Source organism: Pinus tabuliformis, chromosome 3_1, assembly GCF_031772625.1.
Source record: "Pinus tabuliformis cultivar Carrire ecotype Pingquan chromosome 3_1, CPIR1, whole genome shotgun sequence".
Classification (NCBI taxonomy): Eukaryota; Viridiplantae; Streptophyta; class Pinopsida; order Pinales; family Pinaceae; genus Pinus; species Pinus tabuliformis.
The window spans coordinates 135274258-135302241 of record NC_142301.1 but is presented as its reverse complement, the minus strand read 5'-3'; the positions used below and the strand labels follow the sequence as shown (position 1 = coordinate 135302241).

Sequence of the window (27984 nt, the reverse complement as noted above, 5' to 3'; positions counted from 1 at the left end):
CTCCCCACATGAAGATGAAAGCATATTTTAAACATGTTTAAATCAAATTAAAATATAATAATAGAAAAATCAACCAATTTTTTTTGATACTATAATAATTCTATTTAACAGAAATATATTAAAAATCATTATAAATTAACATTAATAAATAATTTATATAAAATCCCAATTTAATAATAAATAATTACCTAATTTATAAATGATTTATGTATAATGTTCAATTTAATGCGAGTTGAAAAATTGAGATGAGCCATTATTATCCCACACACGTTCATTCCTTCGCCCTTTCTCCATTTGCGAAGCCGAGGACTGTCACAATACTTGCAAGTGTTTGACACATCAGCTAGATAGCCACAACAAGCGACAGAGCAAAGCTATCTGTGTAAATACTTGTTAATAGATTCTCTCACATTTGATTCATATCAAACAGTTCCGCAGGGGTCGAAATGGGAGGAAACCGGAGACGCAGCAGAAGCGACTTCCCTAGGAGGAGCCGAAGCCCTCCTCATAGAAGATGTTACGAGTATTGCAGGGAGAGCGATCAATACAGGGAGCGAGATAGGTTCAGAGACATGCGCTCTACTCTGCCCACTATCCTTCTGGTCCAAAATATTTCTCTAGACGCGAGGTTCGTATCTTTATGTTTTCTTCTTAGTTGGAGGTTTCATACCCAATATTTTTATTGAAGTTGTCTTAAGTCAGCCATTTCTAGCTATACATTTTAGTCATCAAACAATGTATTGGGTCTTCAATCTTATTTTTAAGTAAAAAGACCATTCTGGAATAGACTGTGGTTTTCCATGTCTTTTTTTTCGGTGGTCTCATTAAAATCATCAGGGTCTGATAAATTTAGGGTTTGCAGTTTTTTGGTTTATTTTAAGCTTCGACAATGACAATGTCGTTCTGTATTCAACCTCATGACGAAGAATAAGTTTCCACGTTGAGTAGATAGGGTCGCTTAACTGTCATTTTGTAGTGGTACTTTGACTAGATTGAATAACTTGGCAACCGGCCCCTGAACTTGGGGATTTGCAAGGGTAAATAATTTTCTTAAAGAACCTCGGGGAGTGACTTCCAGGGTAATGATTTTCTTAAAGAACCTTGGGAGCTATTTTAAGAGAATAATAAAATTTGCGGGAATTAAGACAAAAATTACATAACATCATGCAAAATGGATGGTTTCTTATAGGAAACCTATCTCATTTTACTAATTCAAATGGCACTATTTGAAATAATCCTAAAATTTCCTCCGAGTATAAAACAACCATAACTAGCATTTGCGAATTTTTTATTAAGTTTGTATTTTCAGTTTTAGCAGGGGTTTCTTCTGTTTCATTTCCAAAGTGGCTTAAGAGCGTTATCAAGACATGAATGGCTGGTAGGATCACCATCTTAGCAACAAAATAATGAGAAACCAAATGATAAACTAGCATGAAGGATTGTAACACGATTTGGATTATTTTTAAGGGTTTACTGTTAATGTGAAAGTTAAAAATCCCATCATTATACCCCAAATAAGTCAAAATCAAAATAATCAAGGAACTGAAGGAACTGAAGGAAATCAAAATTAGGAAATGTTAAGCAATGAATTTTTGTAAATGGGTAGGGTAACAGTCCAAAAAGTGCCAGAAACTCAGCGTAGACTTTTTATGGAACTGCATGAAACAGTGAAAATGACAAGAAGTTGATTCCAGCAACTTCTGCAATTTCGACTTTCCCACTAGATTTTTCTGGAACTTCGACCTGCCCAACACATTCTTCTGCAATTTCAATATGCCCAACAAACTCTTCTGCAACTTTGACTTGCCCAACAAATTCTTCTGCAACTTCGACTTCCCCAACAAATTCTTCTACCCATCAAATGTAGAAACCCTAACACGAGAGAGAGAGAGGCCCAAAAACTTAGATCTAGTTCTTCGTCTTCCTTTTCGTCCTTTTACCAGCTTCTATCTTGAGAAGATCGAACTTTCTTTGTGTGAGTCACAATGAGGTTGAGTTCCTTCTTATTTATAGGCTTGTGAGGGGTACAAATTGCTCTCTTTAGGCCGACTTGCCCCTTCATATAGGTCAACTTGATCTTTGTGCATGGAGGATCTTTTGATTCTATTTTGAGGGCCTCTCGGGGATTCTTTTGAGAATCACTTTTTCAAAATCGTCGAGAATGCGGTAGATGATGGGGGTGAGAAACGAAATTTATGTGATCAGTAGTTAATGGAATTATTACCGTCTTGGAGGTCAACAAAGCATATGACTAGGTTGCCTAATAAGAGGAGGCAACTTCAATTTTCAAAATCCATAGGCAAATTTAGTACATAAATCTATTTTCTCTCATGGAAGCTATGGGATATTTAAAACTTCAGCATAGAAATCTAATTGCTTTGGAATAATTGGTGAGAAACAAACAAAAAGAGTGAGTTCTAAATGTTCAAATCCAAAATTGAGATTGCTATGATTTTGTATTTCATTTGTATTTGTTCAATCTCCAAAGAAAAACTGGGAAGTGATAATTAATGAGAAATAATCACGTTATGATCAATAAAGTAAAATTAGTTGTTGGGAGTAGGTTGCTTGAGCAATATCTTAGACATTCAGCTAAATAGGTCACAAAGTTTATCATTATGAACATTAATGTAGGAAAGATGCACCTTTTGGGTTGTGCAGAAAAAATAGATTTATAATACAAAACCGTAGAAATTTTATCATGTATATTGAGAATGTTTATGTTTAGATTTAATAACAAGGTTCCAAGTCATTATGACAAAAATTTTCCAATTATTCAAGACAAACTCAATTAATTATCAATTTAATAATAAAAAATAATTTCCATTTTTTTCCTTATTACTTTATAAAAGGGATATTGTGTCCTTATTCAGTTTGTGGAAGGCAGGGAATCTGATTCTCAATACGACTTAAATGAGCGTTTTGCTATTGAATATGGCGTTGAATGAGCTATAATTCCTTGTGGTTTCCAATATTTTTGTTTCCAACTCCAAAATTCTTGCAAAGGTGGACATTAAAGCTTTTTCCAAGAGATTTTTTATCATCCAGAAAAGGTAAAGGGTCTGCTGGACCTAGGTGTATCAACCTTTGGTATCGGGGTCAGGGATGAGATCCTGCCATTCATTTAGCTCCAGTTCGTTATCTGTTGCCTGTTGCTTCAATTCATTGTCCCAACCTGAAATAATATAATCAGCCTGTTGGTGTGCATTAGTTAGATAAGGCGAGTTGCTTCCAAGATTAAATCATTGTTATTTCTACGACCCCGATTTCGGGTGGTTTGAGGTTGAGCTTGAGTTCTTCCACAACCACAACCCTGGCCTTGGCTACGACCTTGACCACCCCTTGCATTTCTCCCTTGGGACGAAAGAGTGAGGAGAAAGAACATTAGGGAAAATATTGGACTTGAGGGATGCACTTTGGAGGGAAAGTAAATGTGATAGATGCACTAACAAGCCAATAGACTACAAACTCAAAGAGTTAGAGACCAAACCAACCGTGAGATACTAAATGAAAATTCATTATATGGCAATATACCTAAATGTCTTTGTGTTAAGGGGAGAAAGCTCCTTGAGAATTAAACAAACTCTACTATGAGTGATGCCCTGCCAAAGGCTATCGAAATAAAGCGTAGGAGTTTGTTGGCAAGGAAACATAACGCAAAGAGGTAAAGGGACTAGGCTAGGAGGGATTGGTCCTTCAACTTGCTTGGTTGTTATTGGGCAATATGCAAAGCTTTTTCCCCTTCATGATTTGATAATTCCATGCCCTTTAGCGCAAATCAACAACAACAGAAAGAACATTCCCAAACACCTCCTAAGTTTCCCATAGAATACATCGGGATCAACACTATATTTAATGACATCATCAATTTCTTCAGTGCTTTCATTATGGAGTGAATGTGAAGAGATGATCGTATGCTCAAATGAGGGTTTGCGCAAAGCTGATTCAATGCCATTTGCAAACTCTCCTTGATTTGATGAATTCAGTGACGCATCGTGTAAGCCAACCTCAAGTGGATACAACTACCCAGCTTTTTGATCCTCTTCACTCGTGCCCAACATAACAGTGTGAAATTATCACAATCTAAAAATTTGAAAGTATGTATAGTCTACTATAAGGGGGGCTTCTAATGCCCCCACAACTTGCCACGACGGGGGCTCTTAACGCCCCCAAAAGTTAGTACAAGGGGGGCTCCCAACATCCCCAAACATTATTACAAGGCGGTTTTAGACCACCCTAATAAGTTGCTACAAGGGGGGTTGTAAGCCGCCCTTGTAGGTTGCTACGAGGGGGGTTTTAAATTGCCCCCATAGGTCAATTTTCAAGGGGGTTTCAAATCGCCCCCAAAAGTGAATTTTTGGAGGCTATTTACAACCAACCTTGAAAGATGACTTTTGAGGGCTATTGCAATCACCCCTAAAAGTCACTTTTTAGGGCTGGTTCATATCTCTTAAAAGACCTTTTTGTTTGTCCTCACAACACCCTTAGGCTAGCCCACCTGAAGGACCCTCACACCTAATTGACCCAACTTTTGGGGCTTGACCCTGACGAAGCCAAGGAGAACTGAACCAACGCCTCATAACAGAGGGCCAATGACTTGCCGGGGGGCTTCAACCAACCATTTGGGCTACCCATCAACGCTATCTCTTCAAATACCTTCCCTAAAAGGCTTGACATTTAGAGTTGATGCTTTGAAGGGAGGGGGGGGGTCTAAAAAATTGCACCCAAAAGTCACTTTTCAAGTTTGGAACCCCCTTTGAAAAGTGACACATTTGGGGGCAATTCATCTCTCTTAAAAAACCGCCCCTAAAAGGCTTGACTTTTAGAGGTGATGCTTTTAGGGGCCGCCAGGGTGGGGGTGAGGGTTTAAAAAACTACAGCTAATGCTAAAATCGCTTATAATTCCCACTTTTGGAGGCAGCGTATACCCCCCCCGCCCCCCAAAAAGTATTTTTTGTAGTACTGGTAGTTATCATTTTTGTCTCCAGAAGTCATTCTTTTTTAATGATTAACTATGCTTTGCTTCTTTCTAGGATCTCCTCTCAAGAACATGTTTCAACCAATTCTCAAGTTCGTTCTTCAAATTACTTTTTAATTATTTTTGAGATTTATACTTCTCTAATCTTCTGTAAGAAAAGGACTTTCATTTTATACTGGCAAGGTGATTCCTTGAGTTAGAGGAAAGGAATATCCTTCCCTCACTAGTAAAGGGATTTCCTTGTAGAAAAGGAAAATGATTTCCTTTATTGAGAGAGCTACAGAATTTTCCTTATCAACGCCAATTGCATTACCAGCATATGCATCGTCAACATAAATAACACATAAATGATCATAACTTGAAGAGTTTCTTTGAATTCACTTACCTCAAGTTTCTACGAAGAGGAACTATCAAGGCAAGTGAGGGAACCCAATCTTAAGTTCTCTTAAGAAACAATAATCCCCTAATTGACAAGCCAATCTAGAAAGTAACCCTGCCCAAATAATAAAGGCCTCTATCTTTTCTTGATTAACCATGATGCCTATTGATGTAGTGACGATATCAAGACATTGTGTCATTCCCTCCACTAAACGACTGAATGAGCTTTGTAGTGAGAGCAAGGCCATCTATAAAATTCACATTAAGCACTTTCTCCCCATAAAGGAGGGGAATGCCTCAAAATGTTTGTTATAAATAAGAAATCTTAAAGGAGAAATAATAACGCATCACTACAATACCACATAAATATGGGGCAAATGGTTTGGATCGTTCATGACATTGCACGTGGGGTTTGGTCTAGGGTTTGTACTGGTTCTGTATGCTGATTCAACCCCTTTTATGGTATATAGGCTGGAAGATCATTTGCAATGTCGACCAAATTCGAGTGCCAGAGTAACTGGGTAAAGGGGTTGAACTTTTATATGAAAAGGCCATGGATCCTAGCTAGTCTTCACGGTGGGGTTATTCAGTTATGGCTGTTATCACCTAGATTGACCTGACGCTGAAGGGAGGCAATTCTAGGGTAACCACAAACCAAGCTTAGCCTAGTAGCTAGCCCTACTAGGCCGGGAGAGGGCTCTCTCCGTAAGGATCTCAGTCAAGATGACTGGATCAAGTAAAGGATTTTAGGCTAGGTATAGTAGCATGAAAGTTTTTGATTGAATTTTTTGGTGTTTTGCTGGATCAGATGGAGCTGGGCAGTTTAGGTCTGGGAAATTAGGTCATTAATGCGGGGTGTTCTATGTGGCAAGGTAGGCATAGGCTTTAGTACTTTAGGCTTAATGGTGTGAGGTGTTTAACACTGATGAGCAACTAAGGAGGGCATGTGACAATCATGGATCCTTCTCAAACAATAGAAAACATGAAATATTGAATGATTTCCCAAGGCAGAGCACTGTTACAATGGATTCTACCCTAACATTCAATAAGAAGCAATGAAATGAATGATGGCATACATAAAACATGTAAACAAATGATTACAAAAGAAGAATCTGTGCTAAAACTCCATACCACAGAGATCCCATAAAAATAGTTGCAAATCTTATTAATCTTCTTACCAAACTGCTTACAATGATTTACAATCAAGCTCTGAGCATCCAAGTGAGTCCAACCCACACAATGACTGAGAAAATACATGATATAGACCCCCAAACAACTAATCCTAGCCTCAGGGGTCGAATTCCACGAGAGGAGGAGTCAGTTGCACAAAAATTTGAGCAGACAGCTAAAGACTAGGATGTTGAAACTGAAACATTCCTAGTATGAAGCAAACTGATTCATTCATCTCATTTAAGCTTTTCATCTAATGTATCTACCCTAGGTTAATGACATCATGATTTTACATTACATTAGTGAAAAGATTAAAATCCCATAGGTGAAAAGCGAAAAACCAAAGAAACAGTGAAAAATTGGGCTGCCTGTCAAGTGCGCAGTGCCTCTCCTGGACAAATGCGCAGCGACGACTTCAAATCAACTTTTGAGTGCCTTATTGATGTCCAAATTGGGCATGGGATAGCTCATTGGAAATCTCATCGAGTCTACTTTCCAGAAAATCTTGAATTTTTCAATTTGGAGCTCATTTGCCATGTCAAAAGCCCAATCTCCCAAGACTAGTCAAAATGAGCAGAATGAGGCTGCCAAAATGCAGAGTGTTGTTTCAGTCAACTTTTGGAGGTCTTCCTCAACTCCAAATTGAGCTCATGATAGCTCAATGGAAATATTTCGGTGTCTAGTTATCATTTGACTCATCAAGAAAGTCATTTGGTCACTCCAGCTAGGAGAAAGCTTGATTTTCCCAAAGTCACTCCAGAAGTGCAGCAACTCTCCCGAGGCAAATGATGTTTTGGACATTTCTCCCGAACCACGAGACCTGTGTAAAAACTGAAGGAGGTTTTTCTTCTTGAGTCTATGATGGGAAAAAACCTCTCTCACTTTCTTCAAATTCATATTTTCTTGCTCAGAAACATCATTTGAATAAAACCTATCCCGATGTGTGGAACAAGGGATTTGTAGAAATGAAGGGAAATGAAGGAGATGAGGGGCCTCTAATTTCTTGAGAAAATTTTGGGAAGTAGGGAGGGATGTTAGGAAGCAGGGGAAAGTAGAATTTCAAAGATTGAGTGAGGGGAAGGGGTCTAAAAGAGAAAAACACAGGCCTAACCTAGAAAAGTGTTAAATTGTAGCAATAGGCTAGGGTTTGTGGGAAAATGATGAATTTGAGGGATATAAGTGATGGGAAGTGTTTAGGAAGGTATATTAAGGATAAGGAGAGGTTTATGAACATTAGGATACAAGTTTTGGTGATGATTTGACCATCCAAGAAAAATTACCTTCAAAACCCGAGAGGGAAATGAGCCTTACTTAAGCACAACTGAAGCACAAACAAGGTGTAAAATGACCCATTGGAACTTGAAATAATGATGACAACTCTTTGAATGATCGCACACTCAGCTGAATGGTGACATGGACCAGTGATTGGAAAACTTTGGAAGGAGTGAAAACAATCCTAGACCTAATACCTAGTGACCAAATTTTACATGAAGACTCACTGAAATGACAAAAAATTGATTTGGACACCCCAAGACCACTTTATAAGAGCATATTTGATCACTGGTGGAAGACTGCAAACACTGACACTAACAATGGCATTATCAAATGGGAACATTGATAGATTTGATGAGCATGATGGGTCGATTAGAGGAGTACATTTTCACAAGGCTTAGTCGTGTTTGTGTCTGTAGGTAAGCCAACTGGCTTGGATATTTATTGCATGTTTTGTGGTCCATGTGAACCTCTTTTTTATGTATTTAAGAGATTGAGAAACACTTTGAAACTGATCACCAAGGTTCATTTTTCAGTAGTTCCATCAATTGGACGATTGATATGGGTTTCAATGGATACATTTTTATATCCTGGAATGGTGGGTGTCTAACACCTTGGTGACATGGAGAGGGTTTTGAACACATTGGTGTTGTGAGAGTCCCTCATGTATTTTGACAAAAATTTTATGGATCAACTAGGAGATTACCTTTAATTGCTCTGTATTGTAAAATGTCTGGAAATTACACACGTCTAGTGGCAAGTTTTGTAGTGGTGTCAATTGGGTCTAGCTTGGGTGGTTGGGAAGAAAATGTTATCTTTCCCTGTTTGTGAGTCAATTGTTGTTTGAAGCTCTTCTTCATGAGCTATGAGGAATAGAGTCAATTGTTGTTTGGAGCTATGAGGAATATCTCAGTCTCACTACCGGACGGAGGGTGGGGTGAGAAATTACACGCAAGGAAAAAGGTCGTAAGGTAATCAAACTGGTATACCTATTTTAAAACCTTCTGAATGGGTGGGGATTGGGCCAGATGACAAGTCCTTGGTGATTTTGGCAGGCTTAGAAATGCCTCTCATAGTGCAGCCACTTAGCTAAATGAGAGCTGCAAGAAAAAATCCCACCCTCTCCCATCCAAGGAACAAAGTTATTTTAGAATTGGTAGGTTTAGTGAAGCTTCCCAGCCATGTAGCTTCTTATGTAGATATTGTGCGTGTATATTTAGGACATCTAAAGAGTAGTGCCTTCGATTGTAAATGATATTAACTGCAAGTCATCTGACATAACAGTCAAAAATACAATTATGAAAAGTTGTTATAACTCCAATTTACTTGTTAATGTTACAGGGAATGTCTTTAAGATCAATATATGGAACTACAATATGCACCGCTGCCTATATTCGGAGAGTTAAGTTCCACAATGAGTATCCTTAGATTGTCAGTGCCAATGACGAACAAACAATAACAATATGGAACTGGCAATCTTGAACTTGTATCTGACCTTACTAGCAACATTTTTTGTGTAATGTGCGTTTCTTTTCATCCTAAGGAAGATTTGGTCATTTGAAGCCCCGTAGATCAGACTGATTGTGTATGGGATATTTGTGCTCCGAGGAGGAAAACCATCTGCTGATGATATTAAGGTTAACACAAATGAACACAGATATTTTTGGAGAGGGTGATGTTGTTGTCAAATATGTTTTGGAATGTCATGACCATGGAGTGAACTGGGCTGCTGCTTTTCATCCCAGCTTGCCATTGATTGTGTTAGGAGCAAATGGTCACCAAGCAGATTGAATGGCATGCAAATTCAATTGCTTGGTGAAGTTATATCTATTTCATTAGAGATATATTAACATTTTTTTTTTTTGTTACTCCTCTTTCTTGAGTAGCATCTCAGTTTGCATGTAATTCATTTGTGAAAAGTTAGTTTGTTTTGTTCTCGAATACTAAGGCCTGGCAAGTTGGATAATTTAAGAGGGCATGTGAAAAGTTAGTTTTGTTCTCAGAGATCAAGGCCTGGGAAGTTGAATACTTTAGGAGGGCACGTGAAAAATTTGTAGATAATTCATTTGTGAAAAGTTAGTATGTTTTTTGTTCTCGGGTACCAAGCTTGGGAAGTTGGATATTTTAACTTTTAAGAGGGCATGTGAACTATATGTCTCGTGTGATGTTCCATCCATGCCACGACATTATTGTTAACATTTAGAAGATAAAAGTATCTGAGTTTGAGATGTATCCAAGTATTGTAGAGGTGTCCAAACATTTCGTAGAGACCATGATTGCTTCTGGATCCTTGTAGCACATCTTGATCCGAATCTTCTTGCTGCTGGGCATGACCATGGGATGATTGTTTTCAAGTTAGAAAGAGAAAGATCTACTTTAGTTGTTTATGAGGGCACCCTATACTGCAACAATGACCATTTTTTGTTTGCTCATCAATTTGCAACTCAAAAATACTCTCAACTTATACAGATAAGAAGGGTTGGATCCATGAATTGGATCAAGGATGATGATCATTGTTGTTTAGCCCCATGGAGAATGTTGTCCTAATACGTTTGGATGTTGATGGTGGGTGATATGAACTTATTCTTGGGCCAGAGGATAGTGTTGGGCCTTTTTTGCATGCAATCAATTGGCAGTCACTGACATGAGTCATAACCAAGTGCTAAAAATCGCAGAAATAAGGTGATCAAGAAGTCTAGTTGTCCAGTAACTATGGATACAATTTTCTGTGTAGGAACATAAAACTTTCTTCTTGGGCCAGAAGATAGTGTTGGACAGAAGAGTGACACAATGCAGGAAGAAAAGACAGCAACCTTGGTTTGCAACAGAGGATTGTACCTGGGGACCTCCATATTCCATTTGTTAAATACAGTGAGTCAGATGACATGGAAAATGTAGCCTTGCTGAGCAAGCATGCAATCATCATTGGAAGCAAGGAGCTTGTACATTATTCTCTGCATAAGATTATTTGTGTTAAAACTTAAGAGTGGTGCTCAGGGTGACAATTGTGCTTTGTTGTCTTCCAAACAAAAACTGTGGCCTTATTGGAACACTTGATGTTCAAGTATGTATAATGAAGGTGTCTGAGAATTCTGTCAATTGCATGAATGAGTTGGAAATAACTGTGTCATACAGATTGATGCATGAGTATATATTCAAGCTGGCACTGATAAAAAGGAAGTATGACAATGTTATGAGCATGATTAGGAACTGATTTGTGGACAGGCAGTGATTGCTTAGCTGCATCTGAAGGGCTTCCCAGAAGTGGCTCTTCACTTTTTTAAAGACGAGAAGGCATGATTTAACTTAGCAGTGTAGGGTGAAGCTATTCAAATTGATGTTGCTTCTGCAAAACAGAGAGATGTTAAGGTCACTGGTATACACTTGGAACTGAGGCCCTTTGGTAAGGAAATGCTGCCATTGTTGAATATGCTTACCAAAGATTAAAAAATGTTGAAAGGCTTTCATTTTGTATCTTGTCATGGACAATATTGATAAGTTTTTGAAGATGTTGGGGATTGCATAAATATAAAATGATGTTATGGGTCAGTTCACAATGCCCATATGTGAGTGCAGTAGTTCATGGGCTTACAGAGATTGCTGATATGCTTGTACTTAATAGTTAGGTGGCAATCTGCCCACTCTGCCATCTGGAAAGAAATCATCACTTATTGTGTCTCCTCCATCAATTTGTCGCAATCGTGAATGGCTGTTATTGAGGGTTACCGAAGGCCTTTTTGAGGGTGGGTTGCATAATGCAGGGGTTGCAGTCCATGAAGAAGAGGATGAAGGAACTACAGCCAATAGGGGTTAAGACCTTGACACTTCTGGTGGGTTGGATAATGCAGGGGGTGCAGTCCATGAAGAAGAGGATGAAGGAGCTGCAGCCAATAGGGGTTAAGACCTTGACGCTTCTGGAGTTGAAAAACAAAATGGCGAGGTTGTAGTGGTCAGTGATAGAGAAGTGAGAGGAGACAATGACGATGAGGTAGGATGGGATGTAGAAGATTTGAAGCTCCCTACAGATGTCTAAGCTGCAAATGTTGTAGGTACAACTCATAATGTCATTAGTTACGCCATCACCACGTATGCCAGTAATTCAAATATGGATACAGAAAATCTTTTCTTGCAGGTGAGAATGCAGCTGCTAGTAACATTAATATGGCGATGCAGCTCTCAAGTCAACAACTTGGTATTAAGAATTTCACTCCATTAAAAGTTAAAACCTTTGTTTTTGGATCTTTACATGGGCAGCCATACATACCTCCCTACATTTGTTTCTGCACTGTGGTCTTCTTAGCAATAGAGGGAGGCTGGAGTGAGACTGCTAGCTCAAATGTCAGAGGTCCATGAGCTTTGGTATTTAAGCTTTTTGAATTAGATGAGAAACTTAGACTAGCTTACAAAGCCACAACAGATGGGAAGTTAGCTTACAAAGCCACAGCAGATGGGAAGTTTAGTGAAGCATTAAGGTTATTTCTTACAATCTTGCACGCAATTCCAGTTATTGATGTAGATTCCGTTTAGGAGGTTGAGAAGCTGAAGAAATTGATTGGAATTGCTAAAGAATGTGTTCTGGGTCTTCAAATGGGGGTTAAGAGGAAGTTAAGGATCATACTGTCGAACAACAAGAGCTTGCAACCTATTTTACTCATTGCAACATTCAAAAAGTCCATTTGAGGTTGGCTTTGCTGAACACCATAGGTGTTTGCTAGGGAAATTCAAGTTTTCCAAAACATAAAAGCTTGGTTTTTCAGTACATTTAACTATAACAACAAGGTCTTCACCATATCATCATTCCAATTGGAAATAAAACACCAGTGATAATTTATTTCCTATTCACTAGGGATAATGGCCCTTTACAATCCCTGCACAAAATTCCAAATACGAGACAATACTTACAGCTGTTAGCTCTGTATAAACTGAAGTCCCAACATGCAACAATTGTTGTTCCTTTAGCAGCTCCAACAACCAACTCCTTGGACACCTTGGACTGCTCCTAGTGACTTGGTAGCCCTCCTGGCATGCCCCCTGTACACTCAATCAGCAATCTGCCCATCTAGCAGTTCCTCAGCTACATCCTGTAGGCCATGGTCTGCTTCCTCAGTCCTCCTGTAGCAGACTTCAAGGCCTTGGCCTACTCCTTTAGTCCTCAGTCGCCTTGCTGTAGCAAGTTCACACCGTCACCCCCCCTTCACAGAACTCCACAGGGCCACTAACTTGGCTTGATAACTGCTGGCAAATGAGCTCGCTGCAAACCATGCAACAAAGGCCCAGCAAGTTCTGCAGGCATGTGGGAGGCAGTTGCAGGATGCTAAAAACACTGAATTATGACTTCAGAAATCCTTTTGTTGTTTATGGAGCAACTTTTGCACCTCTATACCGTGGTCAGAAGTATGTGTCTGTCCACATTGTACACCACACTTTATTCCAATCATAAAGGGAAATCTGTGTGCTATATGTGAGCTTGTAGTTGTGTTTCGAGTCTTTAGATGCAGTTCAACAGAAAGGAAGTTAAGGATGATACTGTTCAACAGAAAGAGCTTGCAGTTTATTTTAGTCATAGCAACCTTCAAAAATTCCATTTGAGGTTGGCTTTGCTGAATACCATGGGTGTCTGTTATAAGGGATGGAGCTTTAGTACAACAGCTAACTTTGCTTGATGACTATTGGAAAGTGAACCCCTGCAAACCATTCAACAAAGGTACAACAAGTTCTGCAGGCATGCGAAAGGCAGCTGCAGCATGCCAAAAAATTGAATTATGATTTTGACTTCAGAAATCCTTTTGTTGGTGGTGCTGCAACTTTTACACCTATATACCATGGTCAATCAGAAGGATGTGTCCTGTCCATATTGTACAACATGCTTTGTTCCAGTCATACAAGGAAATGTCTGCCCTATATGTGAGCTTTCCATTGTGGGTTCCGATGCTTCTGGGTGCTGAATGTGCATCTTTATTTCAAGAAATTTCATTACCCATGCATATTTCCATATCAATATTGCACTCTCTACCTTTGAGAGCCACATTGAGAGATATGGCAGGACAATCACTAACAAGTCTTGGACAGACTTGAGGGTCTTCTTAAGAGACTGGAGGAGGCTGTTTATTGATCACTGAAGTGACAGTAGAAGTAAAACTTTCCATGTTTTTTCATTGTTTACAATTTGAAATTTCAGTCTCTGTTTTTGCTTCCCTTTCTCAGTCTCAGACAATGAAAAGTGCCAGTAATTTAGCTTTAGGTCTGGAGAATTTTTTTTAGAACCCCCTAGGTGTTTATCCTATCTTTATCATGCAAGTGTTCTAGTGGTTTGTCTGAGTAGAAACAGGCACTAGGGTCTTATTATTCAACATCAGAAAGCAATGCAATTGTTTGAATGCTTTTTCATATGTAGGTCCTGTCAGAATCAGAACTGGTCAAATCACCCCGTTGGACTGGGCATGGTATTGAACCAACCTGCTGACTAGACTGGTACCTAACCAGTACAAATTGGCCCTAATTGGCTGGACAAGAGACTTAAATTTTTATGAAATTTCTGAATGAATTTTCTGTACATGCGCAACAAAGTTGGTTTATTCTTTTGATGATGACTATAGATGCAAAGTAAACACTTGTGAATTTTTCTTAATGCCTGGAAATAACAATCCTCTCTTAATTATGACTCAAAATTTATAACTCTGAAGTTGTTATGTGTTTGAATAAAAACTATTTTACAAAATGCTTAAAAGAATTGGTTTGCATCTACATAACAATATTCATGTCTATACTTGTATGTTGGCCATAGGGCTTTAGATTTGGGTTTCTATCTTTGTTTACACGGGTATTCTAAGTTCAGAACATAACCATCACTTTTACACTAGAAAGGCTTGGAAATTCTATAGCCAGCTGTTTGTGCTACATGCACTTGAAAAGGTGTCATTTATTTGCTGAAACCAAGGCATCTTTTAATGCAATTGACTCACAGCAGGAAGGAAAGCTATGACACAATTTAGATTTGCATTATTTGTATATTTACCTGTCTATATGCTGAAAATTTAGTAGTGGGGTATATTGTATTCACGCTGCCTAGGAAACTTACACCATGTGGCCTCATTCCTAATCTCAAACTAAACCTCGCAGCCAAACACTACTTCATCTCAGGAACAAATTATAAGGCCTTTAGGGCTTCAACATCTAAGACTCTTTGGTCTTCTTTTTTCTTTGGAGGCAAGGTTGTTTGAAACTCAATGCATGTTATATTAGGATCTAAGGGACCAAACTTGGCGTATAAAGAAAAAGCACTACTTTCTACACATGTTTTTATTACCAAACTAGGTGCACCAAACCTTTTTTAAATCCCGAACACTAGTAGTAAAATTGTAGCATTTCATAGTAAGCCATCTTCTATAGCTAATATCAGAGGAAGAGATTGCTGCAGCAGCAGAAGGAGAGATTACCATGGGAAGCAGAGGGTTTCAAGAAACAAAGAACTGATAAGGAGAGTAGGTCGTTTTTCCAGATCGAAAATGTATCACAAAAGGGTTATTTGGGCCCTCAAGGAAAAGAATGGGGGCAGTTTTTCCCAGCGTGCCAAACAATCGAAAATGTATCACAAAAGAGGTATTTGGGCTCTCAAGGAAAAGAACGGGGCAATTTTCCCTAGCATGCCAAACAACTGCAGGTGCCCAAATCTGATGAAAACCCTCCCAAATTCTTTCCTGCAGAAGACGTGCTTGTTAGACCCAATTCCTTTTCACACAGTAAATCAATAGTTTGTTGAGTACCCAGATACCCAAAAACTTAGATTGCTAAACCTATCAATCGCAATTCTGAAAAACAGTAATGGGAAATTGGGAATCCAAGGCTTATGATGAAAAAAATCTTAACCTTATGCTTGGCGCCTGCGTCAGAGCTCTGGAATAGTGAAGACAGAGGTAATCAATGGGGAGAAGAGGAACTTAGGTCTTTCGGTGTTGTACAATTCTTACACATCCACACTTTGTTAGGTAAAAGCTACAAACATGATAGAGCTGTAAACTCTGGCATGCATAAAAAAGGAGCTAGAAAATCCAAAAAAGAGCGTAACCTCGTTGCATAGATGGCAGCTTCAACATTGCCCATTACTTCACTCAGTTAAGCAGCACCCTGTTCTTGGCATTGTCCACATTGCAGACACCAACCTTGATATTGAATCCTTTGGATAAGAGTTAGGTTACAAGCAAAGCAAGGATACCTGCTATCTTAAGGCCGGTGGCTGACTGACACAAGGTGAGGACTAGGCCAGAGGCCACCGGGCCTTCCTCCCCGACTATAGTTCATCGACTGAGTAAACGTAGGGAAATCTGTCTTCCTGTGCTTGCCCGCCCTTGTGAATATGTGTATAATAGACTCGTATTCACAATGAGATTCTTCTTCCTGCTTTCCCTTACATTCTAAGAAGGCGAATCCATTTTTCGTTGTTTTTTGTGGTACCTGCAACTAATACCCTATGCCCAATGCAATAATTCAATGCCGAAGGTATGGTATGGTGGACGGTGATAGACTGACCAACGAGAAGGAGAAGGGTACTGTTAAAATTGGCAACTAGGGCCAAACTACATGTGGGTCTACTTATTCATGGCAGCTTATATTTTTCCTAGATTCCTCTCGTCGAGAGGTGTAGGATTGATCTAAAAATCATCTGATTCCAACATGTATTCATGGAGATATTAATTTAATTGTGTTATGTGACAATTCGTTAAGGTCGGCGAACAACCAAATTACCCCATCTATCTTCAACATTTTACGATAAATAGAAGAGGTTTGCAAGCCATTTGAGACACACACTCACACCTCTTATGATCTCTTCCTCCCCACTTGTTTGGGTTTTAGTGGAAGGAAGAGTTCCTAAGAGAATACGCTGCCCTAAGAGAAGATGCCCTAGCTCCTAACGTTGGCATGGAGATGAAGGCCTAACACAGTTATGAAGATAGGCTTTTAACGCTGCCCTAAAGTCCTGAGCCCTAGCTGCACACACAACGATGTCAAGGAGGGTAATGAAGTGTAAGCCCTCATAAAAGAGGCTTACACTCAACTTAAGGATAAGCCTAAATGCCCTAGCTGCTGGTCACAATTTATTGTTACAAGAGACCCTCAAAACGCAGTAAAAGAGAGCTTTATTCTGATGTCTGAACAACTCCTAATGTCCGCTGTCATAACAGAGACTCTATCCACTGAATTGAGATCTATAAGCTGACCTAATGATAGGGAATACATAATCACCCTAACGTTGTCCTTGAGTGCCCTAAACACTGTGGCCACAGTCAAGGAGGATGCATATACTTAGCCTTCTATATGCTACTCATACGCTGCCCTAAGCCGCAGGAAGGAGGCCTAGAAGAGGCCCTAATCTCAGGCCTGAAGAAGACTTAATTTGCTGTCACAAATACAGCTAACGTTGCAAAGGAAGCCTAGCAGCAACAATTACAACTGTTCTAAGGCATAGGTAAGTTGGGGGCAACTATATCTATATTAGAAGTATGAGGGTGTTGCTGCCATTTAAGAAGTTGGTAGCTAGCTGCTTTGCTAGGCTGCAAGCCATAGCAAGTAGGTAAGGCCGTTCCATGACAGTATTGATGAAAGTGCAACATGAATGGTACAACATCGTGCAACATGAATGGTGCAGCGTAGTGATGATGAAGTGCAGCATGATGGGTGAAACATAGTGATGATGAATGGTGCAGCATAATGATGATGAATGGTGCAACATAGTGCAGCATGACAATGGTGCAACATAATGATGATGAATGGTGCAACATAGTGCAACATAGTGATGATGAAGTGCAGCATGATGGGTGCAGCGCAATGATGATTGTATGTAGTATGATGAGTGCAACACAATGATGGGTGCAACTCAGTGATGGGAGCAACATAGTGATCAGAACAACTCAGTGATGGGTGCAGCACAGTGATGGGTGCAGCATGGTGATGGAATCACCTTGGAGAATCAATTGAAGCAGTATGCCTTCACCTGAGTTCAAATCAGCTACCCCATGTGTTATCTTCTTAGTGAAGATCTCGCTGAATTATTGAAGAACATAAGAAGAATTGATCAAGGGTTTCCCCACAATGGGGTTTGTCCCTGGATGGCGCCACATCTTGTGTCCTCTTGTCTTGGCTTGTTTTCTGCGATTTATGTTTATGTTATATCTGCATTTTACTATCATGCTAAATGTGATTGCTAATTTGGAATTGATATTGAGCTAATATGGAAAATTGAAGTAAATACTCTCAGCATAGAACATACCTAAAATTAACAGGTACAAGTTGCCAGAGAGGAGTAGAAGGTTTCAAAACAGGGTGGAGGATGCCATAAAGCGCTGTAGAAACACGCAGGTAGGAGAAAACACGCCGAAAGCAATTTGGACAAATGGAAAATTTCCATTGGTTAGAAGGGCGAAATTTAATCTTTCCCATTGGCCGGGGGTGAACAATGTTTGCCCACCCCAAGCCAACAAAGAGAACACTTATCAGCGTAATTATGTAAGAACATTTACAAAGTTATTTTTAAAGTTACTAAATTTAGATGTAAATTCAAATGTATGTTTTTTATTTTTTGATGGCTCTACGTTGAGTTCATGAGCAAGGTCTAGAGGCACTCGTAGAGATCTTAAAGGATACAAATATTTGATGTCTTGTCGCTTGTATTTCCCATGCACAAATAATGTCACTAAGTATGAGGCTTTGATACGATGCCTTAAAAAAGTGGTAGATTTGGATGTTAAATAGCTCCAACTAATAAGGATTTACAAATAGTTATCAAACATTTAGGAAATTCAATCAATTGTATTTTAATCACCTTAAGAATTATAGAGATGAGGCATGGTTTATTATTTCTAATTTTGAAACATTCAATATTAATTATGTACATTGAAGTCAAAATGCAAATGCAAATTAACTTTCAAACACAACTCCTATATTTATACCAATGGGAAACTTTTCTATGGACATGTTTTCTAATGAACAATTTTCCAGACCTTCTATACCAAACAATATTAGAAACTAGATACTTTTTGATGATGATGCTCCTATTTTAGATTTCCTCACATAGGGAGATACTTTTAGGAGATCAACCATTGATGAAAATTGACATTGCGATCAACAAATTAATACATTGCCTCTAGATGAAAAACCAAAGAGTGAGAACTTATTTCTTAAATATGTGGTTCAAATCTCTGTAACAAATAATATCCACAAAATATTAATCTAGGTATTGGATACGTGCCTATTGAGAGGGCTACATTTTTTCATTTCCTTAAGGAATTATAAAGACTTTTTAATCGTAGAATTACACTGATTCAAAGACCCATGACATTAAGATCATTCAGGATGAGATATCATTCAAGAAATATATAATCCTATTCAACAAACATTCCTAGATATGTATTCAACAATATAATAACAAATGAAAATGAATATAAGAGGAAAAATATTTTGTATCATTCATCATTCCCTATGGGTATCCAATATGGTCCCTGTTAGGAATAAGAATGGAGAAATCAACATTTTCATTAATTTCAAAAATATCAATAAAGCATTAGATAAATATAACTACCTTGTTCCAGCCGTGGAACACATCCTCTAGTGTATTTTAGGTTCTAAAATTTTGTCTATGTTGGATGATTTTTCTAACACCCCAATTCCAACCCCTCAATTGTAAATAACATGTACATGCAAAGATTAGGCTAGTGGGGGTATCATGCCCATGTGTATGTATGTGTATATATTTTGGGACCAGAGTATCGATGTGCATATGCTTTTATATGTTTTGAGGCTAAAAAGTCTGGTGTTGCAAATATGATATTTCATGCACACTAATAAACGCATTAGCACTGCAGACCAAATAAGATGAAAAGAGTATGGGGCGTAAGACCCCATGTGCATACAAAGTGGGTTTCATATAACTTAATAATTATGATAAAAGTGCATTGGCTTCTCAAAAAAGTCCATGAAATGACTTGAGGGGTGTTAGGTGTCAAAAAACAAACATGCAAATAAAAGTATGTGTGTGGGAGCTACTAAGGGTTAAGTTTGTTATGTGCTTATTTGTGCTAAAGAAAATCTAACATTCGTTAGATTTCTTTCATCTTACAATGTTGTTATTAGCAATACACTTGTGTATGATAGAATGAAATCTAGCATGTGTTAGCTTTCTTTTGCTTGATAATGTTGTTGTTGGCAATAGGCTTGTGTTTTTGCTAAATGTAAATATTACACATGTTAGATTTTTTTCACCTTACATTGTTTTTATGTGCTTGTGTTTGAGCTATAAGGAAATTTAGCATGCACTAGATTTCTTTCACAATGCAATGTTGTGGTTGGAAATTTGGTTGTTTGTGCTAGAAGGAAATATGCTAGAATTCTTTGACCTTGCAATGTTGTTATTGGAATTTTGCATGTGATTGTGTTAGAAGGAAATTTAGCACACGGCTTGTGTTTGAGCTATAAGGAAATTTAGCATGCACTAGATTTCTTTCACAATGCAATGTTGTGGTTGGAAATTCGGTTGTTTGTGCTAGAAGGATATATGCTAGAATTCTTTGACCTTGCAATGTTGTTATTGGAATTTTGCATGTGATTGTGTTAGAAGGAAATTTAGCACACGCTAGATTTCTTTTATTGCAATATTGTTATTGGCAATATGTTTCAGTTTATGCTAGAAGTAAATTTAGTGTGTGTTATATTTCTTTAACCCTACAATGTTGTTATGTTCTTGTGTTTGTGCTAGAAGGAAATCTAGCACGGGTTATATTTCTTTCATCCTGTAATGTGCTTGTGTTTGTGTTAGAAAGAAATCTAGCATGCACTAGGTTTCCTTGCCGTGTAATGTTGTTGTTGTCAACATGGTTGTGTTTGTGCTAGAAGTAAATCTAGCGCGAGCTAGAATTATTTAACCTTACAATGTTTGTGTCTGCGTGTGTTTATACTAGAAGAAAATCTAAAACACATTGATTTTTTTCACCTTGCAATGTTGTTATTGGCAATGTGCTTATCTTTGGGCTAGAAGGAAATTTTTCATGCACTAGATTTATTTCACAATGCAATGTTTTTGGAAATATGATTGCTTGTGCTAGAAGCAATGTTTTAAAACTCCGACTCCGGTTCAGAAACGGCCGAGGGTTAGCTCCAACTTCGACTCCGACTCGGTATCGATTCAACCGGTTTGATTCCAATGACTTGGTAGTTGTAAAAAATACATTAAATATATATATTTTTTTATATAAAAAACATAATTTTAAATATTTTCATTCATGTTTCCAAACACAAAGCTCTAGAATATAGAGAGAAGAAAACATATGATCAAAGTAGGCTCATGAATATATCCATTATATCAAAATGGCACCCAGTGCACTGTCCAATACAAAGTTCATACTTAGCCACCACTGCCAGGATTCTTTTCTGCCTCAGCCTAAGGACAATCACTAGACTACAACAACAATAACACCAATTCTCTGCCCCTAATGAAGTCTCAAAACCCTTGATTTAATTTTGGTCAAGCTCCAGAACAATTAGAGGTAAATATGTATTTATTAGTCTATTGCCAGAGCGTTTGCCTTTTTAAAAACATTGTATGGCTCAATGCATTGTTTCAGTTTTCTAATTCATGCCACTAGGATAACCATACTTCGGCCTTGTAATTTTCAAAACTTTCTCACAATGATAGATTACTTTAGGGCTATAAATATGCAATAAACAACAACCCAACCATTGATATGTAGGAGGCGGAACAACTTTTGACAAGAGTGTTTTAAGATTTTTTTCAAAGAGGCTAGCCGACCAAGTTGTTACCGAGCTGGCTGAGTCATTACCGAGTCGACCGACTTGTTATCGAGCTAACCAAGTCAATGACTGGCTCGATAACAACCCGACCAGCCATTCCGTTTCGGCTGCCGAGTTGACCCGACAAGGCATTGGCTCAGTCTGACTTAGCCGAGTTGGAGTCGACTCGGTCGTTTTTTAAAACAATGGCTAGAAGGAATCTAGCATGTGTTTTGTTTCCTTCAGCTTGCAATCTACTTGTGTTTGTGATATAAATGAATCTAGCATGCACTAGACTTCTTTAGTCCTACAATGTTGTTATGTGCTTGTGTTTTTGCTAGAAGGAAATATAACATGCGTTAGATTTCTTTCAAATTGAAATGTGCTTGTGTTTGTGTTGGAATTTTTTTTAGCATAGGCTATATTTCTTATACTCTACAATGTTGTTGTTGGCAATGCTTGTATTTTTGGTAGACATAAATCTAACACTTGCTAGATTTCTCACTCTACATTGTTGCTATGTACTTGTGTTTGCGCTAACAGGAAATCTAACACATGTTAGATAGATTTTCTTTTACCTTGCAATGTTGTTATTGCTAACATGTTTTTGTTCGGGCTAAAAGGAAATCTAGCTTGTGCTAGATTTGTTTTATCTTGTAATGTTGTCATTGGAAATATTTATATGCTTGTTTTAGAAGTAAATATAACGTAGACTAAATTTTCCTCACCCTACAATGTTGTTATGTGATTATGTTTGCATTAGAAGGAAATATACTATGCATTATATTTCTTTCACCTTGTAATGTTGTTATTTGCAACATGCTTGTGTTTTTGATAGGAGGCAATCTAGCATGTGTTAGATTTGTTTTGTCTGGTAATGTTGTTGTTGGCAATATGTTTGTGAATTTGTACTAGAAGGAAATCTAGTACGTGTTATATTTTTTTCACAATGCAATATTATTTTTGACAATATAGTTATTTGTGCTAGAAGGAAATCAAATGCCTTGCATTGTTTTTATTTTGCAAGGTGTTTCTGTCTATGCTAGAAGGAAATCAAATGCCTTGCATTGTTTTTATTTTGCAATGTGTTACTGTCTATGCTAGAGGGAAATTTAGCATGCAATAGATTTCTTTTTTTCTTGCAGTGTTGTTGTTGACAATATACTTGTGCTTGTGATAGAAGTAAATCTAACACATACTAGATTTATGACACCTTGCAATGTTGTTATGTGCTTGTGTTTATGATAGAATGAAATGTAACACACATTAGATTTCTTTCAGCTTACAATGTTTTTATTCGCAATGTGTTTTTGTTTGTGCTAGAAGAAAATCTTGTGGGTGCTAGATTCCTTTTTCCTTACAATGATGTTATTGGTAATATGCTTGTGTTTGTGCTAGAAGTAAATCCAACATGTATTAAGTTTCTTTAGCCATACAATAATGTTGTTTACTTATGTTGTGCTAGAAGGAAATATAGCATGTGCTAGATTTTCTTTTACCTTGCTGTAATGTTGTTGTTGACAACAAATTTGTGTTTGTGCTAGAAGTAAATCTAGCATATGTTAGATTTCTTTCACCTACCAATGTTCATATGAGTTTTTCTTTTTTTTCTTATGCTTAAATTTCTTTCCCCTTCTAATGTTATTATTACTTTCTAGCACGTTAGATTTCTTTCACCTACCAATGTTGATATGAGTTTTTTTTTTTTTTCTTATGCTTAAATTTCTTTCCCCTTCTAATGTTGTTATTGGCAATGTGCTTTTGTCTGTACTAGAAATAAATCTAGCATGTGCTACATTTAGTTTTCTTTACAATATTATCGTTGGAAACATGTTTGTATTTTTGCTGAACGTAATTCTAGCACATGCTAAATTTATTTCACCCTATAATGTTTTTATGTGTTTGTTTTTATGCTGTTAAAATTGGAAACTAGGGCTAAACTCCATGTAGGTCATCTTATTAATGGCAGTTGATATTTTTCTTGGATCCCTCTCATCGAGAGGTGTAGGATTGATCTAAAGATCATCCGATTCCGATAAGTATTCATGAAGATCTGAATTTATTTGTGTTATGGGACAATTTGTCAAGGTCGGAGAACAACCAAATAAACCCCACTTGTGCCCAACGTTTTAGTATAAATAGAGGTGGCCTTCATGTCATTTCTACACAACTTGGGATCTCTTCCTCTCTACTTGTCTTTGGGTTTTAGTAGGAGGAGAGATCCTAAGGAATAACACTGCCCTATGGAGAAGCCCTAACGCTGCCCTCTTGAGAAGCCCTAACGCTGCCTTATGGAGAAGCCTATACGTTGTCCTAAGGGTGGTATGGATCTACCCTAGCCACAACAAGCCTAGAAGAGAACAACGAGGAGTTAGGAGGATATTCCAGGAGGTCGAGGAGCTGTTGAAGAAGGCCACAACCCACATCTTGAGGTTGAGAGGCAGGGGGATTGTTTTGGGGTGGTTAGGTGAAGGAATATCCCCTAGAAGGGCTGCCGCAACTAAGGGACAGCTTGCTGTAGCAAGCCACAATAGATAAGAGGAGGCCGAAGGATGGAATAGGGGTTGGAACTGCCGAGCATTGCAGCCAAGGCTTTCCTCTCCTCTTAGAAAGGCAGACGCAGTTGTGGAGGGCTATTCTGGCCACATTTTGAATGTTGTTAGGACTGTTGTTAGAATGCCCTAACCAATCTAGCAATGTAGCAAATAGAAAAGCCCCAAAACAATGATGATGATACATTGAAGCAGCATGATGATGATATATTGCAGCAACATGATGATGAATGCTGCAGCATGATGGGTATAGTGACGAAGTGTATCATAGCATAATGAGGGGCAACACAATGGTGAGGTGCAACAATATGATATAGCAAGTTCATGGTGCTGCAAGTATACCACATTGGTACGATAGCATGCAAGGGACAACAAACTAACATTGGAACAGTTGTATGGTACTTAGCAGCAAGTACACCAAGCATGCAATGGTACATCAGCATGCAAGGGACAAAAAACTAACATTGGGACCACTGTATGGTACTTAGCAACAAGTACACCAAGCATGCAAGGGACAACAAACATGGACAACATGGTTCAACCATGACACATGGGACAACAATACAACATTAAGTGCAACAGTCATGAGGTCCAGCATTGTGATGATGGGTGCAGCATGGTGCAACACGGTGAGGTGCAGCATGATGACGAGATGCAACACGATGATAGGTGAAGGAGTCACCTTGGAGAATCAGTCAAAGTGTTGACTTCAGTTGTATATGTACTATCTCTCTGTCTCTCTGTCTCTGCTGAACTATTGAATAACATATAAGAAGAATTGATCAAGGGTTTCCCCACATTGGGTTTTGTCCCTGGCTAGTGCCACATCTTGTGTCCTCTTGTCTTGGTTTGTCTTCTGCGATTTATATTTATGTTCTATCTGTAGTTTACTTTAATGCTGATGTGATTGCTAATCTGAAAAAATATTGAGCTAACTATGAAAATTGAAATAAATTGCTCTAGAATAGAACATACCCAAAACTGAACATCAGAGTTGAGGTGAAGACAAAGCCCAAGCAAGAGTGAAAGAGCAACCACCGAAGACAGTTGGGAAATGACAAAAATGATTAATGGATTCCTCATCCCTCTTCTAATTCACCAAGGGTGAAGTCGAAGCAAAGAATATTATCAGAATGGCACAGCGGAAGTTTCTGATGGCCTACCTGAAGATCACTTCAATGGGAAGTCTGAATCTAAGGGTGGAAGGAAAGGTAGATGCCTTGGTTGAAATAAGTTCGACCATTATGCAAAGGAGTGTCCAACTGGCAAGGACACATCGCTTGATGATGATAACAATCATTCCAGGGACATATTCAATGATTAGAGGAATGACATGACACAATCAACTCTTCAGAGAAACCAAGGAACCCCAGGTATGAAGAATCAAATGTTGTTTATGATAAGATAAAGAAGTTTTATCTTGTATTGGCCCTCTCCTTCAGATTCTTTGGGAATCTAGCTTATTGATTGTAGTGCTTCAAGGCACTCCATCAGATAAAAGGTTGCTCTCTCTCTAATTTGGTAGAGATGGAAACATTCATGGGATTATACTTGGAGTCGATGCCGCCTATCCCGGAAAGGGTGTTACCCCTCAATTGAATGAGGGTAACTTGATTCATTTACATAATTTCTTTTATGTACTTGATCGCAAAAAGAACCTGGTGTCAGGGACACATCACTTGATGATGATAACAATCATTCCAGGGACATCTTCAATGATCAGAGGAATGACAAGACACAACCGACTCTTCAGAGAAACCAAGGAACCCCAGGTATGAAGAATCAAATGTTGTTTATGATAAGATAAAGAAGTGTTATCTTGTATTGGCCCTCTCCTTTAGATTCTTTGGGAATCTAGCTTATTGATTGTAGTGCTTCAAGGCACTCCATCGGATCAAAGGTTGCTCTCTCTCTAATTTGGTAGAGATGGAAACATTCATGGGATTATACTTGGAGTCGATGTTGCCTATCCCGGAAAGGGTGTCCATTTCGGCAATGGAAGTCCAAGGTTTCAGGGTGGCATTCATCGATGGAAAGGTATGTGTTTGAAAATAGAATTTTCAAGGATGATTTTACTCATGGGTTCAGGGTTGGCAATTTGTACCAAATTGCAGAAAGTCCATTGGGGACCATGTCAGTTGACACATAGCACCAGAGGTCTATGAGTCAGATGATGATAGGGATGCCTGAATTCAAAAGGAGCATGAAGGTACATGTCTGAGATGTACCGAAGGAAAATCTCACAAGGGGACCATTCCCCTCATGTAGCAGGTCCACAGGTTTGGAACAACCCGAGGAGGTTTGAGATTCATGACTAGGAATCTCATGTGTGTAGGTGGAAGAAAGCCCTCTATGGCTTGAAGCAAATCACCTCAGGTTTGATATGAGAGGATTGATAGCTGTCAGATGAAGTTGAGATTCACTAAGAGTGAAGGCGATCCAAACCATTGTTTGAAGGTTGTGGATGATAGACCTCTCATACCGGCGCCTTCTGAGAACAACCTATTTCTGACAGGTGCAGACCCTCTCACTTGCAGAAGTAAGATGGAGTTGGATTCCGAATATGGAATGGTAAACTGCACGCCCGTGACTACCTCGAGGATCTTAACCTTCAGAAGTTATATGGTGGTGATGCCAGACCAGATTTGGGAAATGCCTCTGAGTTTCATAAACTCATTTGCATTGATGTTCTTGGTGAACTTCCGTTTAGATATATGTTTTGCAGTTAGCATGGTGAGCTCATATTTGGTTGAGCCTCACTGGATTGGTGCAAAGAATCTTCTGAGATATCTTTGGGGCACAATCTCTCATGGATTGAGATACACTGTCAGAAATATGACGCTGCATGATTATTCGAATGCTAACTGGGCACCCAGTGTGGAGGATCACTAGAGCACTTCTCAGTGCTGGTTCTTTTTGGGTTCTGCTTCGATATCATGGATTAGTAGGAAACATAAGTTAGTCATTATAAGCACCGCCAAGACCGAATACATAGCCACGAATTGCATTTAGAAGTACCTTAAGATGAGCGATGTTTATTTCATGCAATTATATGTATGACATCATGAATTATTGCTTTATTTCACAACACTAATAAAATAATTGTTGATCTGGTTTGTCATTACTAAAAATAATATATTTCTATTTTATTTATTTTTGGTGAGATATTGTGTTGATAACAATTATTGATTTGGATGGTCATTTAATGTTTTCATATCAAAATTTCCCATGCTATAGAAATTTTTACAATGGATTACATTATATGTAAAAATTAATAGATAACTAGTCTATTTGTTTGAATTAGATCATTACAATTATTTGTTTCAATCGTAGTTTAAGTTATCATTATACCTCTTAGAAATTAGTAATGTGAAGGATGACCCATTGCATTCTTATAACTTTTTTTATTCCATATAAGTTGAAAAACTATATTAGGTTCTACGTAGCACCAACAATAAACATACATTTTGAATTATATTTTTCAATCGCAATTAAAGAAATCATCATAAGTATTAAAATCAATGATTTTAATGGTGGGTCAACGCTTTCTTAGAAGAATTGTATTTCATACAAATTAAATAAAGGTACTAGGTTGTATATATAAATTAAACATATCATTAGTTTGTTCATTTTAATGGGGCCATTGTATTTGTATTTTTGATTACTATTAACTCGTAAAATTCCCTTTGCATATAAATGGAAACAATTCATAATAAATATTAACATCATTTTTAATTTGGTAGGTGTTTATGTCCTTAAGCAATGAAGTGTAGATATTTTAATATCATACATGTGGTTGCAGTGCAGATGCAGATGGGCATTACTAGAAGTCAAAAGATGTTGATATTTGAAATGGAA

At 38.1% G+C, this 27984-nt stretch overlaps 1 long non-coding RNA gene and 3 pseudogenes across 1 annotated transcript; all 4 read left to right on the top strand.

Annotated features, from left to right (window-relative positions):
- Nucleotides 1-241: 241 nt before the first annotated feature.
- LOC149186141 (uncharacterized) lies at nucleotides 242-27984 on the top strand. Its single transcript, XR_016255684.1, has 2 exons — nucleotides 242-628; nucleotides 27929-27984. It is a non-coding gene; the product is annotated as an uncharacterized LOC149186141 (long non-coding RNA).
- On the top strand, nucleotides 9446-10540 carry LOC149186144 (coatomer subunit alpha-3 pseudogene; annotated as a pseudogene).
- LOC149186143 (coatomer subunit alpha-2 pseudogene) lies at nucleotides 10684-12155 on the top strand (annotated as a pseudogene).
- On the top strand, nucleotides 11700-12478 carry LOC149186142 (coatomer subunit alpha-3 pseudogene; annotated as a pseudogene).